This window comes from Piliocolobus tephrosceles, chromosome 20, assembly GCF_002776525.5.
Source record: "Piliocolobus tephrosceles isolate RC106 chromosome 20, ASM277652v3, whole genome shotgun sequence".
NCBI classification, from domain to species: domain Eukaryota; kingdom Metazoa; phylum Chordata; class Mammalia; order Primates; family Cercopithecidae; genus Piliocolobus; species Piliocolobus tephrosceles.
Genome location: NC_045453.1, coordinates 11,667,126 through 11,679,990, shown reverse-complemented (window position 1 = coordinate 11,679,990; position 12,865 = coordinate 11,667,126). Strand labels below are relative to the sequence as shown.

General features: G+C 50.2%; 1 protein-coding gene across 2 annotated transcripts in view; it reads right to left on the bottom strand.

The window, feature by feature from the left end:
* The window catches only part of PPP1R16B (protein phosphatase 1 regulatory subunit 16B), a 119,337-nt gene extending 107,267 nt beyond the window's left edge, over window positions 1-12,070 (bottom strand). For both annotated transcript variants that reach the window (XM_023227941.2, XM_023227942.2), the window contains exon 1: window positions 11,925-12,070. The gene's annotated coding sequence lies outside the window, so the exon portion shown is untranslated. The remainder of the gene's footprint in view (window positions 1-11,924) is intronic.
* Window positions 12,071-12,865: the final 795 nt, after the last annotated feature.

Sequence of the window (12,865 nt, the reverse complement as noted above, 5' to 3'; positions counted from 1 at the left end):
AGGCATGAGTCACCACACCCAGCCCACACACGCTGTTTTATGAGTGGCAGTACCCTTCTTTCTCTCCACCTGGCACACTCCTCTTGTTCTTTGAGAGGTAGCTCAAGTGCTAAAACGACAATAGCTATCATCTCTTAAGGGCTTTCCAGGCACCGTGTTCAGCACTTGCCTTGTCTCATTTAGACAATGTTGTCTCAATGTCTTTTTTTTTTCTTGAGATGGAGTTTCAATCTTGTCACCCAGGCTGGAGTGCAGTGGTGTGATCTCAGCTCACTACAGCTTCCGGCTCCCAGGTTCAAGTGATTCTCTTGCCTCAGCCTCCCGAGTAACTGGGATTACAGGCACACACAACCATGCCTGGCTAATTTTTTTGTATTTTTAGTAGAGACAGTTTCACCATGTTGGCCAGGCCGGTCTTGAACTCCTGACCTAAGGTGATCCGCCCACCTCAGCCTCCCAAAGTGCTGGGATTATAGGCATGAGCCACTGCACCCAGCCTCAATGTCTTAATATTGCCTCTGAATTGTTCTTTATCTCTCCTGTGCCAAATGGGCTTCGTTCCCCTCTCTAGTCCCAAGGCATTTGACTGCATCTCTTCTGTGGCGCTCAGCACTCTGGTAATTGCTGGTTTCAGATCTGCCTCTTCCATTGGACTGGATGCTCTCAGAAGACAAGAGATATGTATTGTTCACCTTTACATCCTATCATAGTGCCACCCAGCACATGGTAGGTATTCAATAAATGGGAGAGGGTGGACAGCAGGCTGGCCAAGAGACTGAAAATTCACGAAGAATTTCTGTTCTGCCATGAGAGAGTGGTCCTTTCACTTAGAACAAGAGCTATAAAATCAAACTGGGCAAAACAGACCTGGCTAATGGGCGAGGAGGGTGGACCTTGGGACCAGAACCAGGACATACCTCAGCTGGCCCCTGTGCTTTGCCTCCTGTGAGAGGATGGACTAAGATTGTTCTGGTCTTCACAGTCTCTTTTCCACTCTGCATGCTTTGCAATTGGCTCTATCTATCCCTGCTGAGGGGATTTGTTATAAAACAACGGTTAGGTTCATTCCACAGCACTGATTCAGTTGATTTTCTCAACTGCTCCTTGTGTTGTGTTGCTTTTAAGATGTCTCAAGTGAATGAAGAGCTATCTAGGACAGGTGGGCCCAAAGAAAATGTATCTAGCTAAGGCTTGGTTCCCCCAGGTGGGTTGACTAGATGGTCATACCCCTTTCTACATGGGCCTGTTCTGTTTCAGAAGAGGCCCCTTTACAAGACATAGACAGATGTTTGATGTTCACTCATTGATTGAAAACCATTCTGTGGATCCACTCTACCACAGGCCTGTTCAGAGCACACCTGCTTGTAACCCCTGTGGTAAACAACCTATTTATGCCACCCACATCCAATCTCTATGAGCTTCAAGGTTGCTGATTTTTAAAGCCAGCCTCCTGTTCCCTTGCTCGCACTCTATCTGGACCAACATACAGATCTGCCCAGGTTTGAGTGATCGGTAATCAGTGCCAGCTGCAAACTCAGCGGGTTTCCCCATAGGCTCCCTCAAACAAACCCTATTTGTAAACATGGAAACTACCAAAGAGACTATTTTAAAATTACTCACCCCTTCCTAACTTCCTACTTCTTCTGCTGCCCTAATAAGGATAAGCTCCATTATTATTTTTTTTTTTCTTCTAATCAAGTTGTTTTCTTTTGAGAATTTCAAGCCTCCTCACACCCTGGGACATAGTGCATACGGTATTTTATGAATTCATTTGTGATATTCGTGAATATAGAGTTTATCAAACAAAAGTTAGTTAAGCTTATGCATTTCTCTAGCACAAGGTGAACCATACTGTTTTGTTCTCATTTTATTTGTTCATGTGTCTGCCAACTCCAGGAGATGGGATCAGCCTGAGGGCAAAGGCTGGTTTCATTTAATTTTGTATCCAATTCCAAGCATAAGGCCAGGTACAATGTAGTTTCTGAATATTTGATCATCATTATGTAGGCATAATCCAAAAGGTTATAAAATCTAAAAATTACTGCAGAACCTGCTGCAGAAACGTTCTGTTTTATATCTATCAGACTGACAAAAATGAAAGTTACTTAGTCCTCAGTGCTGAAGAATAGATGGGGGAAACAGTCACACACTGTTGAGGAAACAGAAATTGGTTCAGCTTCTTTGGAGAACAGTTTAGCAATGTCTATGATAATTGAAACTGCCAGGAATTTTCCTTATGAATAAAATCATCGATGTATAGAGTACACAAAGATATATACACTGCTCAGACAAGGATGTTGCAACATTATACGTTTGTAGGAGGAAAAAACTGGAAACTATCTTAGCCATCATCAAGAAACTAGAAAATAAATGATGGTACATTATCACTGGATTATCAGATAGCCTTAAAGATCCAGGTGTGTTGGCATGTGCTCAGATAAATTAGCTGAAAAAGAAGATCTCAGAAGAGTTTTGTATAGTTGTGTTAAAAAGAAAAATGCATAAACATGTAAATGAATTTGGGTTTGCATATGCATATGAAATTTATGGAAAGATACATAAAACATTCATAGATTTATTCTGGGGAAAAGGGATAAGTGGCTGGGAAGATGGGGAAAATTTACTTATGATACACTTCTATATTTTGTGTAATTGAAAAGCATGACATACAGCAATAGGAAAACAAAAGCTTAAGTTACATATAAAAGAAAAAATGTGAATGACATTTTGATGAAAATCTTTGCTATATTTTTATAAGGTAATAGGCAATATTTATAAGACATTTCCTCTCTGTCCAGTCCATGGGATAGCCAATGACAGCAACAGTTCCAGAAAGAAAACCACAGACAGAGAAAATCACCAAAAAGGGCTAAGAACCCTAAAGAGAATAAGTGTCAAAATGTGTACCTTTTACTTGTTCTTGGATGCAAGGAAATAAAGCCAGTTCTGAATAAGAGTCTGAACTAAGACATTCTGAGAACTCACCAGGCTGGCACAGACTCCAGGGCCAAGAAGCAGAGACTAGGAATGCCCAGATAAGTAATGGCCATAAGTAACCTACTGAACAAAACGAATGACCAAGCTCTTGGGGACATAATGACACAGTGCTCTGCTCACCTATTTCCCCAGCCCCTGAATACTCCTAGGGACTAACTCTAATGATAATAACGCCATAAGAATAGTTGGCATGTATCAGGAACCTCCTACTGGTCAAGCAGAGGCTAAATGCCTAATCATATCAATTTATATTATGTTATTATTATTCCTGTTTTACACATGGGGAAATTGTGGCTCAGCAAATATATGCATGTAATTTACTCAAGGTTGCAACCGGTGCTGGAGGTAGGAATCAAACCTGTACCTGACTCTAAAGCCAGCCAAGGTCATTGCTAGCCTTCCCCCCTCTGAGGGAAGGACAAGAAAAAAGCACTCCCTCCGAGTAGGGAGTAGGGACAGCTCCATAAAGAGAAGACAGCATTTTTATGCAAAGAAAGGGCCAGAGAGTGTAATGATTCAATGCAAGGACTTTGAAGCCTGAATTCGAATCTTGACTTTGCCATTTACTGGCTGTGTGACCTTGAGTAAGTCATTGAACCTGTGCTTCACTTTCCCAAGCAGCAAAATCAGAGTAGCAAGAAAGTCATCCCTGGCCAGACGCAGTGGCTCATGCCTGTAATCCCAACACCTTGGGAGGCCGAGGCGGGCAGATCACCTGAGGTCAGGATTTCGAGACAAGCCTGGTCAACATGGTGAAACCCCATCTCTACTGAAAATACAAAATGCAGCTGGGAGTGGTGGCGAGCGCCTGTAATCTCAGCTTCTCGGGAGGCTGAGGCAGGAGAATCACTTGAACCTGGGAGGTGGAGGTTGCAGTTAGCTGAGATCGCACCACTGCACTCCAACCTGGGCGACAGAGCGAGACTCTGTCTCAAAATAAATAAAATAATAATAATAACAATATATCACCCCTTAGAGTTGTTAGGAGGACTGAAGGAGTTAAATAGACAGCCCCTGGCTCATAACAAGCACCAAGTGATCATGACGAATATTAAGAAAAAGGTGCCCTTCCCTCTAAGCAGATGCAACCCTGCAGGGTGCAGAGTTTGGCAAGTGGATCACAGGCTAGATTTCAGCCTCTCCTTTAGCTGAGTGCCACTGTGCCTATCAGCAATACACAACTCTACAACCTTGCATAGGTCCTGCTGAGCAATTAACCTGCATGTACTGGCAGTTCTTCCTCCCACCTTCCCTTCCATCAGTCTAGCTGTGAATCAGAATCACCTGGCACACTTTGAAAAAATACAGACTTTCAGGGCCCTACCTTGGCCAATTCTAACACAGGTGGACTGGGCTAGGGCCCAGGCATCTGTACTTTTCACAAATTCCAGGTGACCAGATGACCCAGAAACAGCATGTTCTTGGATACGTGTTTTTGGAAGTACTCAAAGTTCATCATTCTGGCCGATATTCTGGCTGTCTGAGTTGCTTCTTGAGATCAAGCATCCTCTTTGTCAAGTCTGGTCCCAGGCCTGGGCACACAGGGAAGGGGCACAGTGAACATCTGTGACTCTGCAAGTCAGCCAGCACAGCAGATGGCTGTGTGAACAGGCACAACAGGCTGCATTTGCTTTTGTGCTTCAGCGGTTTGCACCAGGGAACCCTCACCTGTAGACTTGGGGTCTCCCATACCCTTGCTTCTCAAAGTGCAGTTCACAGACTAGCAGCTTGACACCCCCTGGGAGCTTGGTAGAAATGCAGAAAACTCCATACCCAGCCCTAGTGAGTCAGTTTCCGCATTTTAGCAGGAACCCAAAGGGCATCCATATGCAAGTTTGTGGATACGCCCCAGACCCCTTCTCTCTATCCAAGTAAGTTCTAACCAATGGGCACATCTAACCTGTCCAAACACCCTTTGGGGCCAGCCTTCTCTTTCAAACTCCTACAGAGACCCAGAAAAACAGCACAGTCCCTTCAGCAGCCCAGACTCGCACGTAGCAGCCAGCCGAAGGCTCCAGGTGAAACTTCGCTTTAATAAGTTATTTATTTCTAAGTCCACATTAAAATAAACCTTCCCAATAAATTGACAAAGAGACACCTCTGGCCTCTGTAATTCCAGGACATAAAACACCCTCCTCTTTTGTACAGGATTGAGACCCCTGCTTTCCTGCCTAAAGCCATCCAGGGACATCAAACAGTCCAAAGAAAACAAGCGATGTCTTCCTGTTGGCCACACTTCAAGTTATCAGGCAGATTTCACACTGCAGCTTGACCTCATTAATCCAAGGCCTATCACATTGCTGTAAATGTCAGTGGAAAATAGCCATTCAGTGGGTTTCCTTCATTCCACTAGAAAGGGACAAAACAGGAAGCTGACAAGCAGCTGTGCCCCAGCTTGGCAAATCCCAAGGGCCCAGCTGACAGCACCTATGCTCCTCTGCCCCAGCCTACTTTCCAGATAAAGACGGCTCCTGTATCTACATAAGTAAAATGCAGTGGTGATGGCAGGAACAATTCAGATAATCTGGGCCCCCAAGCACCTGCTTGGGAAGGAAAACAGCTCGGTCTGAATGTCTTTGGCCTGAATTACCAATTGGCTGTTCATCATTCAAGTTCATCTAAATCTCTTCTGCCTATTCAAATGTTCCACAAGCTAAACCCCTGGGACTCCAGGGGACACAAGGCCTTCCAAGTCCTCATTCATTCCTTTAATGCATATTGATTGTCTCCCGTGTGCTGGGCATCATGCTGATCACGCTGGCCAACTGGAGACACACAGCTGAATGAATTGGACACAGTCACCGACCTTATGGGGCTCATAGTCCAGTGTAGTCTTTCTTAACCTCAGCACTATTGACATTTGGGATCAGATAATTTTTTGTTGTGGGAGGCTGTGCTGTGCACCATAGGACATTTAGCAGCATCCGTGGTATCTACTCACTGGATGTCAGTAGCTCCGCTCTCCCACTATCCCCCACAAAGTTGTAACAGCCAAAAATGTCTTTAGACATTGCCAAATATCCTCCCCAGGGAGGGTCAAACTGCCCCAAGTTGATAACCACAGGTCTAATGGATGAAACAGAAGACTAAGAGAGTAAGGCTCACATATAACCATATAATCACAATTATGATAAGTACTGCAGAGAAAAATCTGCTGGATATTATATCAATATTATCTACAGCTTGGAAGCCAAGCATTTTACATATGATTACAAATCCTTATGACAATTCAGAATTGTTTGTTAGTCACTATTTAGCAACTTATTGAAGATGGTAAAAATAGCAACTTATTTCTTCATCTTTATTTCCAGATGAAGAAATTAAGATTCAAGGAAGTGAAAAAATTTCCCTAGGCCCCAAAACCAGTGGAAGGCAGAGCCAGGATTTGAACCCTGGCCCCAAACTTTGCCCCCATGTAAAAGGAAATGTAAGCCTGTGTTTGGATGTCCTCTGAAACAGGGAGGGTCTGTGGTCATGTGATGCTCTGACCAGCCATCCTAAAAGATTCATTCCTTCCTGGGGCCACCGTGGGGCTCAGCCACCATCTGCCACATCAATCAACTGCACATTGCTCGCATCAAGGCACATCTGTGGGCAAAGGAATGCCATTCTAGATTCTGAGACATCCAAGAACACCTCCCCCCAAAGTGCCTGCACCCAGGAATTTCCCCAAAGTCAGGGTACATACCCAGAACACACCCCACTGTGATCCATCTCCAAAATTCCTACTGCCCAGCACCCAAAGGTACACAAAGCGAAAGAGGCCAGATATTCTGTGGTCAGCCTTAGATTTACAAAGTGTGTGAAGAAGGTGGTGCAGGATAGCACATGGCAACTTTGAGATGCCCCCAAGATGTGAGTTCCTGTCACTTACAAGCTGCATGCCTTTTAGCAAATAGCCTCACCCTCTATGCCACAGTTTCTCCCTCTGTGCAGTGGGGGATAAGTGCATTCTTTTCAATGGATTGGTATGAGAATTCAACGGTGATGCAAGTAAACACCTTTGACAGTGACCAGCATCCAGAAGTGCAAACTTGATGCTATATCATGATCAATAAGTGAGTCAGGTCATGACGCTTCCTCCACCTCTACCCTCTTCTGTCAAGTGAGAAACTGAGTCCCAGGAAGAGAGAAACAAGTGTAGAGGTGGGAAAAGCATCTCAGGAAGAGGGAGTGGACCTCTTCTTCTTCGTACTTTCTGAGTGGAACGAAGAGGGAAGGATGGTGAATGTATGGACGGTTGAGCTGAGGCCAGCTGTTCCTCCCATGCAAAAGTTAATCCTGAAGTTTCTTGGACAACCCTCACTAGAGACCCACCCTCCAAGGAAGGTGCAGAGGGACTGCTTCAGGTCAGTGAGCGTTTAATCCTTCGGGGCTCCCGGCAGGATGGCCTCTGCTACCTCCCTGGCCTTGCTTCTGCCTTCATCAAACTTTCTGATGACTCTGCTCCATCAGCAACTCCTCCCACTGCTCTCCAAAAACATCCAGCACTTTTAAGCCTCGGTGCCTCTGCACACGCTGTTCTCCCTGCTAGGGCTGCCCTACCACCTGGAAAACTGTCACTGAAGGGCTCAACATGCTCCCACAGCAACTTTTGCCCACCTGTTATTGGCAACAATAGACTAATAATAGCAATGAACATCTGTGAGCACTTATTAATATCTAGAAAGCCCAAGCTAGGTTTTTAAGTTTTTTGGTTTTGTTTTTTGTGTTTGTTTGTTTGTTTTTGAGACAAGGTCTTACTCTGTTGCCCAGGCTAGAGTGCAGAGACGCACGCAATCATGGCTCACAGTAGCCTCCACTTCCCTGGTTCAGGTGATTCTCCCATCTCAGCCTCCCAAGTAGCTGGGACTATAGGTGCACACCACCATGCTTGGCTACATTTTTGTATTTTTTGTAGAGATGGGGTTTTGCCATGTTGCCCAGGCTGGTCTCGAACTCCTGGAGTCAATGAATCTGTCCACCTCTGCCTCCCAAAGTGCTGGGATTACAGGCGTGAGCCACCGCACCTGGTCCAAGCTAGGTTTTTTACCCACAGTGTCTCACTTCTTTCCTCACATCATCACCTTAGGGAGGTAGCTTATCTGCTTGAGAGATAAGGCCCCTGTCCGTCCTCACCCAGCTACAAGGTGGCAGCTTCAGGATTCAGACCTGGGTCAGCCTGAGCCATGTGGATCTGCTCTTCACTCTCTCTTCTTACTGCTGCAGCCTTTATCCCACAGTGCCCTCATTATCTGTCTCCAGGCCTGCCTCTCCCCATAGAGGGAGAACTCTGAGAGCTGCCTCATTCATCTTGAAATCCCTTGCTAAGCACAAGGGCCAGGATGGAATAAACATCTTTTGAATGAATCAATGAATCCTGGAAAATGGCAGTCAGCTGAGAAAGGCTAAGTGGCTGCTCACAGACTCCCCGGGGAAAAGCTGGTGCGAGACTCAAGTTCCCAGGAGAGAGCCCCCACCCGCACCCCAGGAGACAGGCTGAGAGGCTTTCCCTGTCCTAATGGCCACAGGCAGAAGAGACAGGGTCTAACTCACTCCCCACCCTGGCACTGGAGGAGGTGGGACCTTTGAGAGCCCAGCACAAAGGAGGAAATAGTAGTGATGGTGACAATGATCATTTTCTGCATTCCTACCCACACCAGATGCTGTACTGAGCACTTTCTTTTTTTTTTTTTTTTTTTTGAGATGGAGTCTCAGTCTGTCACCCAGGCTGGAGGGCAGTCGTGTGATCTTGGCTCATTGCAACCTCCTCCTCCCGGGTTCAAGCAATTCTTGTGCCTCAGCCTCCCAAGTAGCTAGGACTACAGGCATGCGCCACCATGCTGAGCTAATTTTTGTATTTTTAGTGGAGATAGGGTTTCACCATGTTGGCCGGCTGGTCTCGAACTCCTGACGTCTAGTGATCCTCCCACCTTGGCCTCCCAAAATGCTAGGATTACAGGTGTGAGCCACTACGCCCGGCCCTAGTACTGAGCACTTTCTATGTGTTAATGGTCTCATGGAATCCTTACAATCCCACAAAGTAGGCATTACTATGATACCTGTTTTACAAATGAGAAAACCAGGCTCAGAGAGATTAAGTCATGTATACAGGGTCACGGAGCTTTTAGGTATAGATCCCTAATTAAAATTAGACCTCTCTGGCTCCCTCACTCTTCATACTCACAGCTTTCTGTAAGAGGCAGGCTTGTCCAAGCCCTCCTTGAAGCCCAGTTGCTAAGATGCACTCAGGACAGTGAAGGATTTCCTGGTCTCTGCTGGAAGCGTGCCAGTTGGGACCTACTGTTCAACAAATGTCACAAGTGTCCTGGGTGCAGGAAGGGTGGTGGTTAGGTTGTGAGAGGGGAGGGAAAGGTTCGGGGGATGGGGTCCTGAGAGTCCAAACACAGCACCTGAATTCAGGTATGTGCCTTCTGCCTTCTGCTAAACCAGGTTGGCTGCAGCCTCTGTTGCTCCACTTGGGGCATGGAGCTGGTTTTGAGAGGAGCTGAGCCCCAGTTTTCCCATCTGCAAAATGGGAATCGGTAATGCCTACTTCATGGGGTTGTGAGGATTCTGTGAGGCCATCACACATAGGCCTAGTTTCCAATGGTCTCAAATGGGCTCTGCAGAAAGGAGAAAGGTTCTGGCTTTCAGGAAAAACCACCTCCCTACGTCAGCATCCTCTTAGCCCTGTGGCTCAAGCTCCTGAAATGACTTAACAGCCAGATTAGAATTTAACTTCCACTCCACCGTCAATTACCAGAGAGAGCGAAGTCTGAGTGGGCACAAGGCCTTGCCTACCACATCTTTCCAGGCCATGGATGATCTGGAGAGCACAGATGGCACGGGGCCCTTGACACATGAACCACAGAGCCACTAATGAGTGCCACGGTGGTAGGAGACCAAAAGAGAGGAAAGAAGACATTCCAGAGGCTGGGAACAGCTGGGGCCAGGAAGGTTCCAGGACAGGGGGACACTGTTAGGTAGACCCCAATAGACAAGTAGGTACAGAGTTGATGGTCCAGGATGGCCTGGTTGACACCTTGCCCCCAGCATCCTGGGGACTCAGCCAGGAAGATTGGATTTGGGTGACAGGTGGGAGAGAAGGGCATGGGAGATTTGTGTGGGAAGGGCCGTGTGAGCAGGCAGCCGGCTGGAAAGATTTGCTGGCCCCCACAGGCCTCCTGCAAGCTGGCTTTTTATGACAGAGCTGGGGGAGGAAGATGTGGAAACTCCCCCAGCCCCTGCAGAACCACCCACCAGGGCTCCACTTCTGCACCTGTCTAAGAGAGACACGCCCCACTCAAAGCCAATTCCGAGGGCGGCCAGTATTGGCCAAGGAGTGTCCATCCTCCCGCTCTGCTGCACCCAGCCTCTCCCTCATCTCCCCACAGTCTGGCGGCTGTTAGCCCCAGTTTCTTAGAGGCAGTTGAGACTCCAGAGGCCAAGTACCTTGTCCACGAGTAGACAGCTAGTCGCTGGCTGAGCTAAGAAGCTTTATTACCAGCCTTGGAGGAGGCCTCCTAGATGGAGGGTTTTTCTCCGGTGCTTCACCAGCCGCAGGAAATGGCAGAGTACACAGGGAAGTACCCCTGCGGACTGAGGCCGCCATGGGCAGGCCCTTTCCAGGGAGAGCCCTGCGGAAAAGGGCGCCTGGTACCTCCGGGCCCCGGGTCCTCCACAGAGGGTGATTCAGAGGCGACACCTGGTGCCCCGAGCCGCGGAGAGCTGGGGGGCGCTTCTGACAGTGAGAACAGGGGCCCTTTATGTGAAATGCAATCACATGGGCGCGCAGGCAGCTCGGTTTTCCGTTCCTAGAAGCGCTGATGAAGCCACATCCCTCTCCCTCCGCTCTTGAGGTGCCCGGGAGCACCGGGACCCAGGCCTGGCGCGCGGCAGCGGCACAGCCCTGGGGTCTCGGGAGGGCCAGATTCAAAGCTCTCCCAGGCTCAATTATCCACTAAGGGTTGGGAGCTGCATCATCAGCATCTCCAGTGAAGCTGGAGGCCAGGCCGGGGAGGAGGAGCGGAGGAAGGGAGTCTGCATGGGGGAAGGAGGCGGGCAGCGAGCGCCTGCCTCTCCCCGCTCTCCACCCGGGGCGGTCTGGGCAGCTCAGTCTGGGCACTCCGGGTGACCTTGGCGAGACCCCTCTGGGCGACCTCTCTAGGGCGCTGCACGTCTCCGCCCATCCTCGGCGCTCGGGGGCGCTCCTCCCGGCCTGAATCGATGAGCGGGAGTCGCCCGGAGGGGAGCGCTCCCGGCGCGGGGGACCCAGCAGCCGGCGCACGGGGCCCTGGGAGAGGCCGGGCGCGCCCCTCCCAGGGAACTACCAAGCGCCGGGTCTCCCCGGGCTGGCTGGTGCTGTCAGCTGGATCCTGAGGCGGGGCGGGTCTGCAGGCAAAGGCGCCTGCTTTGGGGACCTTTCCTGCCCAGGCAGGAGCGCTCTCTGTACCCTGCCGCTGCCCGCGGGGACCAAGCCCCGCCACGCGAGGGGGCGGCACCCCCATGCCAGGCCGGGAGAGTGGGCGCGAGGGGGCTGTTTGTTGTCCGCTGTGGCTCCCGCCGCCCGGCATTGCACCCCCGGCAGACGGCGGCCCACGAGCCTAGAACCGACGAAGGACCCCACCTCCCCGCCCTAAGATTGGGCCACGACGGCCGCAGCCAACAACCTGCCAATGTGCCCCCTCCCCTGGCCTCGTCAAGGAATTGCGAGGCCGGGGAGAACGCCCTCACTCCAGCCCGACTCCCGGACCCAGCGCCCTCCGTACCCGCCTTTCCAGAGTCCCCACACTCCCATTTATCTTAAGCTACCGTCCCTTGGCCAAAGCGCCCTGGCCCCCAGCTAGGTGATCGGAGGCTGGGACCACCTCCCCGCCCCATCTTCATACCCCGCCCCGCGAAGCCGCAGAGGGCAAGGAGGGAGGCGGCGCCGCCGGGGAACTCACCAGCTCTCCCGAGCCCTGCCCCGGGCGGCTCCCGACCCCGGCTGTGTCTGTGGGTCCCCCAGCCGCAGCTGCTCCAGCGGCTACAGAGCCGGCTCTGCTCCGCCGCGAGCCTCCGCGCCGCCTCTCGGCTCCTCCCCCAAGGCGGGGCCTGAGCTCCCGGGACTGGGGTGGGCGCGCTCAACCCCATCCGGCTTGGGAGGCAGCGCCGGACAGGGTCCCGGCGCTCTCGGGTGGGGACCCCTCTTCTGAGCTGCAGGAAGTTGAAACTGGTTGGGACGCGGCCAGGCTTCGGAATAGTATTCCTAATGCTGCCTCCTCCTCCAAAATAGTTTTCCTAACCCCAACCCCGACCATGGAAAGAGGGAAGCCAAGGACGGTATCCCTGCTCCCATTTGACAGACGGGAATCCTGAATCCCAGAGTGGAGTAGTAACCTGCTCAAGGTCACACAGAATGAATTCCAGGAACTCAGGGTTCCTAGCTTGAAGTACTGCGCGGCCTGAGTCTGAAGGCTTCCCGGGAGGTCCAGGGGCCGGCCCTGGCCTTGCGCTGGGGACAGAACTGTGGGGCCAGGTCGCCCAGCTGGCGGGAGCGAGACATGGGGGCTGTGGCCTGCGGCGTGGACTCGCATCATTTCCTCTTTCTGGAAAGAAGAGAGGTGAAGCGCTGGAGGAAGGAAGTGGTCGTACCTCTGCTGACGTCTGCCACCCTTTGAGGTGTGCAGGATGAAGATAGGGGCTGCTTCCCTGAGATTTAACGCTAAAAATAAAAAGCAAAACATACCTGGTGACTTCCGTCACCTTATTCAAGCCTCTTTCTGGGGCTGAAGGCCTCTGCGCTCTGTGCACCAGCCTTTCTTTACTTTACATCACAATAGGTTTAACTATTTAAGTTGCTGAGAGTAACCCCCCATCCCCCGCGCCGCCACCATCACCACCCCAG